The following is a 7,679-nucleotide window of genomic DNA, read 5'->3' on the forward strand; positions in this document are numbered from 1 at the left end:
GAGCCCATGATAAGCTCTCAGGAATCACAGCTCTACCCCTCCTCCAGGGGGAGGCATGGACTGCACTTCAGCTGTGACCCAGACAAGGGGAATAGACAGGAGGACATCCATGTGTGTAGTAACACCGATCTTTTTCTTCCCATCTGATTCCTCTCAAAGAATTCCTAACATCTTCCTGAGTATTCTTATTTTCACGGCAATAGAGTTATTTGTGTAGGTACAGTACGACTCAGTCCTCCTTATTACTAGGATATCATTGGAAACCTTGCTGGTTTCTGAATCAAATGCCCTAGTTGAGAATGATGCCCCTGGGATGAGATATGACCCACACTTTAAGGAGCTAAGGTTGACTTGATGGGTATTTTGGGGATCTCGAGAAGAGAAGACGTCACTCAAAGCTGTAGAGACTAGCAGGTGAGTCCTGATGTCTAGGCTTCCTAATGTGAAGAGGCTGTTAAAAGTCCCATCGAGGTTCCTTAGGAAACCCTGCATCAGAGGAATGTGTGGTGAGTGTGCAATCCTGCTGCAGCTGTGTAAATAATCAGGCCAAATCCAGTGAGAGCAGCCTTATTTTAGGATCAAGAACAGTCTTCCTCAGAGATGATCTTTGTTCAAAAGGAGAAGTGACTGTTGGAGAAATGTATTTCCACGGAAAAGTCCAGCAAGCACAACCTTCTGATGATCAGATCCTGCCCTGATCATTGTCTCTCTGCTGTTTTGCACCTCTGTATAAATTGCAGGGAACTGATGGAGATGCAGACTGAGTCTTGGCTGATAGAGATGGAATTGTGTTTCCCTCCCTCTGTGCAGAAAGCAGTTTTGTCATGATCTAGAGGCCTGATGTTCCCTCAGACCCACTAAACTTTAGACCTTCTTGAGGGTAGGCCCTTGGCCTCCATTTTCTTAGAGCATTTCCCTTAGAAATGTAATTGAAATCTGTAGTTGCAGATTCTTTCTCTGCCCTTTTGAAATGTACATAAATCTCCTTAAAATTTTCCTGCCAGTTTTAGGATCCAGGGAATGTCTTTCTCAAGGGTCTGTGCCTATCTCTTTGAAATGTAATCCTCCTGGAAGACCTTTCCCCAACCTCTCAGTCTTTGAGCAGGGGCAGGCAACTAACCTGGGTGCGTCCCTTTACAACCATGGTGTAAAACTACCTCTTGTCAGAATTTTAGGAGAAGGTTTACTTTTATTTTGAGTGAGGCTGATTAGCAAACACAAGTGGCCTACAATTCCCTATGCCCACTCTTGAAATCTCTCCAGCCTTTTGTTTTAGGGGTTGAGTTCAGTCTCTCCTCTATTGCACTGGTCTTGAATAAAGTCTTTCTGACTCTTTAACTTTGGTGCAATTTTTATTTTGACCTTACCTGCCTGTAATTAGCTGATCTTGTCATCTTGCACACACTGTCAATCCTCACCATATTTTCAAATCCTCTTATTTCTTTTCTTACCTGGCTATTATCCTCCAAACGAACATTTCAGTTTTCCTCCTGCCCTTCTGACTTGGCCTCCACAGCAGGAGATGACCTGACAGCTCAGATCTTTCTGGGGTCTCTAGTTGCCGCCTACTGAGTCTTTGTCCCCAGGATCTGAGAAGCTCTGTGAGCTAAAATCCAAGGACTTGAGAGAGACATGGAGGTTACCCCAATGCAGCAGCCCTGAACCCAACAGTGTCCTCATTTCACACACATTTTCACCTCACCTTCAAGGGACAGGATCATACAGATTTTTAAATATATTTTTTCATAAAATCCGACAACTGTGGTGGACAAGCAGGTCCTTGCTATGTCAGCCACCCCCACGTCCACACAGGACCACTCTGTCCAATTTACACCCCAGCCTTGGGCTCAGGTCAGACATCTTTGTCTTCATTTCTTTTTTTGTCAATTATTTTTACAAACTCCATGTGCCTATTCTAAGGAGAGTCCACAAACAGAACCTGGGAAATGGTAAATAGAATCTGTACTCTGGTCCTGTATCCTTTCCTTCTCCTTTTGGCCTCTGGGGTATTTGGCTGAATCCTTGGGGACCCAGCAGTGAGATGGAGAGTAGGTAAGCAGAGGTGGGCATTGAGGGGTAGCTGGGAGGGGTGAGACCTGCATAGAGTTTGATGAGAAATAGTAAAGCCTGGGTGGGGCTTAGGGGTGTTGGGTATGAATTAAGATTAAAAGGATCTAGTGGGGCCATGCAGAAGGGCTCTTTTTGGGGAGCTCCAGGATGGGGTAAGAATTCTGAGTGGAGGGCAGACCTACAGGTTGAGGGAGGAGCAACTGAAGCTAGTGCAGTGAAGTTGGGGGTGTCATCCTTCTAGACATTGATCTTCATGAGCAATGAGACATAGAGTTAGAGGAAGAGGGTAAGATTCTTGAGGACTTTGATTTGTGCCCTGACACTGGGAACAAGAAGGAGTTCCACATGTACAGGCTGAAAGGGATACAGGACAGGGGACAAGCAGGAGAGGGAGATGAGCATCCAATGGAGTCTAGGAGTTTGGAGAATGATGAAGTTATGGATGACAGTGGACATCATGAATGCGAAAGAGTTGAGCTGAGGGCATTTGGGAAATCAAGTCAGGAAGTGAGTTTGGGCATGGGGTAGTCAGACTAGAAAAAGGATCTGGGATGAAGCCTGGGGGAAGGCAGGGCAGGAGTGGCAGTGAGGACCAAATTGAGGGCCAGACTTTTCTAGTCTACAGTTCTGATCAGTTGAGACATGTGCAGGTTGCTCGAAAAGCCTGGGAGCACTGTGGAAAAGCCAGATCTCATCCTTGTCCCCTGAGACCTACTTCAGCTGAGTCAACAAGTGAACCATGTCCCCAGGGGATTTGAGTGTGAGTGAGTGAGCCTGAAAAGGAGCCTAAGGACAGGCAAGGGAGGGCAGATGTGAGAGTAGAGATGGGGGGCAGAATGAAGTTGGAGCGTGTGGAGCCTTTCCTTCTTCGTTGCCTAGTCAGAGTGAACTTCCTATGAGTCCACAGGTGAGAGCTGTGTGACAGGTGTCAGTGAGGAGTGGTAGGTGCCATGATCATAAGGGCACCTGTCCTTCTCTAATCCAGGACATACCACTTCCATTTGTGGTGCATCTGCTTTCTGCACCTGACCTTATGTTGGTGGGTGTGATAGAACCCAGGTCATGATGAGGAGTTCTGGCAGCCTGGTCACATTACATCCCATATTCAGACAGTGTAACTCCCCTGAGACCTAGGAGGAGGTCAGGAGCTGTTTTTCTATTGCTACAGAAGGCATGGCTTTGCTCAGAACCCTAGGAGTCTGTATGGAATTTCTTATTAGGTCCTGCCAGAGGCTCCACAAAGCAGTTTTCATTCTTTTAACATGGGTTGGATGGAGGTACATGTGCAGGAACTTGTCCTTTCCTCTGGAAGCATGCCCAACATGCCCCAGAGTATTGGAGCCTTAAAAGATTCATAGTTGTAGCAGATCATTGAATGGTCAGAGGTGTGGATGGCCCTACAGCCCACGGAACTCTCACACTTTGCTTAAATTGTTGATTACTAGAGTTGACCCTGTCTCTGATGTCATTGTCAACACTGATATAATTGTCTTTGGTCATCAATATCAGCAGGCATCCGCTTCTACCCTTTGGAGCATTATCTGTCTTAATAAGGCATTCAGTTAATTTGCCGTTTCTTGTTCATCATTAGAAGGAAAGCTTCTAGTTCTCACCATTAAGTATGATATCAGTTGTAGGTCTGAAGGCTTTTTATGACTTGAGTTGACATGGAATTTACTTGGAGGATGAACGCATCCATTTGCTTTGCTAGGCAGCCTTGGCATTGTGGGCTCACAATGTGTACCATCATTTAGAAGACCTTGTACTAGGTTTAATGCTCTGCTTTTGCCATCTTGAAATTCTTCATGGTTTTTGAACAAGGAGCCCTGAGTTTCACTTTACACTGAGTCCTGCAATTTATGTAGCTGGTTCTGCCCCTGGGAGTGACCATGAGTGCATGAGCTCCCTTGGGAAAAAAAGTTTGACCCTTTGGGAGGTGCACTTTGAAATTTGGCCACCAGAGGGTGGCACCCCCACGGGGTAACCTGGAGGGCTGTGAAGACAGACGTAGAGGAGTTTGGCTTTTTCTACTCTATTTGTGTCATTATGTGTCTCTAACTGCCCCCTGCCACCTCCCACCTCTGTAGCTCATGAAGGAAATGTTTTCCAGGCCTGATGTACTTCAGAGATTCAAATTTTGGTCTCCACATCCAAGGGGGAAAAGAAGAAATCACAGCTAGTTGTCTCAAATGTGAATAGTATTAAATAGACATCATAACATCCACACTGAATGTTGGTCTTAGGAAAAAATAGGAGAGGTAGGGATGGAACAGTGATGTGTTGTGATGATGAGGAAGAAAGGAGCTGAGTCCTCATCTCCCAAGGAGGATGACCTTAGATAATGCCCGAAAGTGAAAATCAGTAAGTAGCCTCCGAGCATGTTGTTCAGAGAGGACCTTGCTTCCCTGCAGAGGAGCTGCTGCTAGCAGTTTGGGGCAGATCTCCTCAGTGTGGCCCAGGCAGGAAAAGCCAGGACCTTCCTGTGATCACTCTGAACAGAACACACAGAGACAGTGGGCTTATCATGGCCAAGTCCAGTGTTGGCATAAATCCAAGAAAGAGAACATCCAACAGGAGGGAGCCAGGACTAGTTTTGCTCACAGTGTGAATATCAGGAACTGAATAGCAATTTAATTGTTCTGGCTGCAATGCCCTACATGAAAAGTTTAAATCTTGGGGTTGTAGGTCATTCACATCAAAACAATATGCTTTTCTGGGAAATCCTTGTACACCTGATTAAGATCGTTCCTAGAAGCTGAAACGACTTAGGTCTTTGTCCACATAACATATGATGAGGACTGACATATTCTCTCTGTTTGTTTTTTTGACATCAGGAGTATAGAATTGAAAAATTATAATCCTTGGCTCACGACACAGTATCATCACCAGTCCATACATGACCTACCTTCCTTTTTAAAAGAGGTATTATTTATTTAACTTAATTTTATTTTTTATTTACATTGCTGAAACCAGGCTCTGGTTACAGCTTCGTGAAGACCTCCAAAGGCAGGACTGGAGGTTCATCTCACTAAGGAAGCTCTCTCTACTTCCTGGATGAAAAACCTGGGAAATCAACACCTATGCTGGTGCTACAGCACCTCTGCACCCTCTTGGTAGAGACAAGCTAGGGACCCACTGGCTCCATGGCCCTGAGTGCTGGGATAAGCTCCACCTGCATCTCACAAGAACCACTTCCCTCCTCCAAACATGAAACTGCTGTCAGAAATTCTGGGAACTTCTGTCCTCAGCTTCCAAGCCTTTTGTTTCTTTTTCAAGAGTTTGGATTGGAAGGCAGCTATGCTCACCACTATACCACCAACGCCTCAACAGTTTGGATTGAATGAGTTAAATCAATTCAGGATGTCTATCCTGGATGTCATGGGGCACCTCCAGCATTAAAAGTCCACAACCAAGAACTTTATTCTCCCATCTCCCAACCTGACATTCCCAGAGTCTTCCTCTTCTCAGTCAAGGTCAACTCCATTCTTCCACAGGTTCATGTTGGAAATCTTGGCATTATCTTTGATGCTTCTGTTGCTCTCACACTAATGTCTAATCCACACACAAAGCCTGCAATCCATCTACAGAATATAATATAGAATCCAAACACTCATGTCCAAACCACCACCACTCCTACATGGAGTTATCGCAATAGTCTCCTAATGAGTCTTACTGCTGCTTCCTTGTCTCCTCTTCCGTTACGTCTGTCTTCATACAGTAAGATCTCTGAATCCTCAGAGATGAATCCTTTTAAAGCCCAGATCGTGTCATTCTTTTTCTGCCCAAAGCCCTCCTGTCACTCACATCTCAATCACACCAAATTCCAGCATCCTCACCACAGCCCACAGGCCCAGGTTAGCGCTTCTCACAGTGCTGGTCTGCACCAAGACAGAGAGTCTCCACTGGAAGGTCAATCAACTCAGTGCTTTGGCTGAGAAATTCTTGCAATGAAGAAAACGTCAGCTGAAATAAACAGGGCACTTAGCGATGTGGCTGGTCTACTTTCTGGCCCAATCTCCTTGGCTCCTTACAGACGACCCATTGAGTAGCACTGTCCTGTACAATCTCATCCCTGCCTACACTCTTATGTCGTCCTCTTCATCCTATCTGTGGTGGTTACAGTGGCTTCCTGACCCTCGAGCATGTCAAGCAAGCTCCTGTTCTAGGGTCTTTGCACTGGCTGTTCTGTCTCGCTGGAATAATCTTCCTCCAGAGACATGCATGACCTGTCCTCCCTTCCTTTGGGTCCCAATCAAATTTCACCTTGTCAAGGGGGATTTCCTGCCCATTCATGTAAAATAGAAAGAGCACCCCTACTCAGCCACTTCCTATCTCCTTCACCCACTTTATTTTCCTTTAGAGGACTTATCACCATCTGAAATGACTGCTTAATTATTTATCTTGATTGCCTCTCCCTGTTCACCAGGACATCAGCTCCCTGAGGCCAGTGACTGCCTGTTAGTTTCATTTTTATGTCCCCTACAACCACGATAAGTCTGGGATGTGTGCTTGGAGTTCAGAAAATGGATTAATTTACCTGTGAATAACTGCACACTGGGAGGTGAAGTGCAGTCACTTCAGTTTCACTGTCTGCAAAATATGAATGATTCCAGCCCTGTAATCATGTAGGAATCACGGAAGGATGGGCCTCATATCTGATATCTGTTATTACGTACCAAAATCCCCCAAACTTAAAATTCTCCATGTCTGAAATGGTGAGGGACCTGAAATCTTTATAAACTCCAATCACGATAAGAGATGGTAAATTTGTGCACAGGACAGACAGAGGAACCAAAATCGTGGGTGAAGTTCTCTGCAGCAGGAACACTGCGGGCCCTGTGGAGGGCCCACCTTCCGGGCTTTTCATGCCTTTCCTCTTGTCATCTCTGTGATGACCCTGAGAGAGTCACACAGTTGTCATGCTGCTTTTACAGAGAGAAAAGAGAGACACTGGTGTTGTCACTTAGCCACATCTGTGTGAAACAATGAGTTTGGCCTCTGTCTAATCTGCATGTGCGCACACACACACATACACACACACACATACACTACATATATTGGACTCATGGATTGGTGTGTGGGTTCTTTTTTCTGAACACTGTGTCTCTGAGATACACCCAAGTTGACATGTATGGTCATATTTCTCTCATTGTCATCACTACCAGATTTTTACACTTCTTCAGGAAATGACACATTTATTACAGGCAGGATCATTGAAAGTCTACAGGACATGATCTGGATATTTTGAAAGTAAAAGGTCTTCACACTTTTAAAAGCATATTATACTTTTCAAAGGGCAATATCTTTACTGCTAATAAAGAGTTATGATCATATTCTTTTCTATAAGGGCAAGCTCATTACTCTTAAATACCTTGGTATTTTATTTTTAAAGAGATATGATTCTTCTGTCTGTTAAGGGTCACATAGTCTTATTTTAATAGATATCTTCATTAATTAAAAAGGGCAATATAATTTATCTAAAATAGGTCTTTATATTTTTGATAAAAATATTATTTATATTAAAGATAAGGTCATTATATATTTAAAGACGATGATGAAACAAAGCCACGAACCTTACTTTATAAGTTAATTAGACAGTGTGAGAAGTT

Source organism: Equus przewalskii, chromosome 9, assembly GCF_037783145.1.
Source record: "Equus przewalskii isolate Varuska chromosome 9, EquPr2, whole genome shotgun sequence".
In the NCBI taxonomy this organism is placed as follows: domain Eukaryota; kingdom Metazoa; phylum Chordata; class Mammalia; order Perissodactyla; family Equidae; genus Equus; species Equus przewalskii.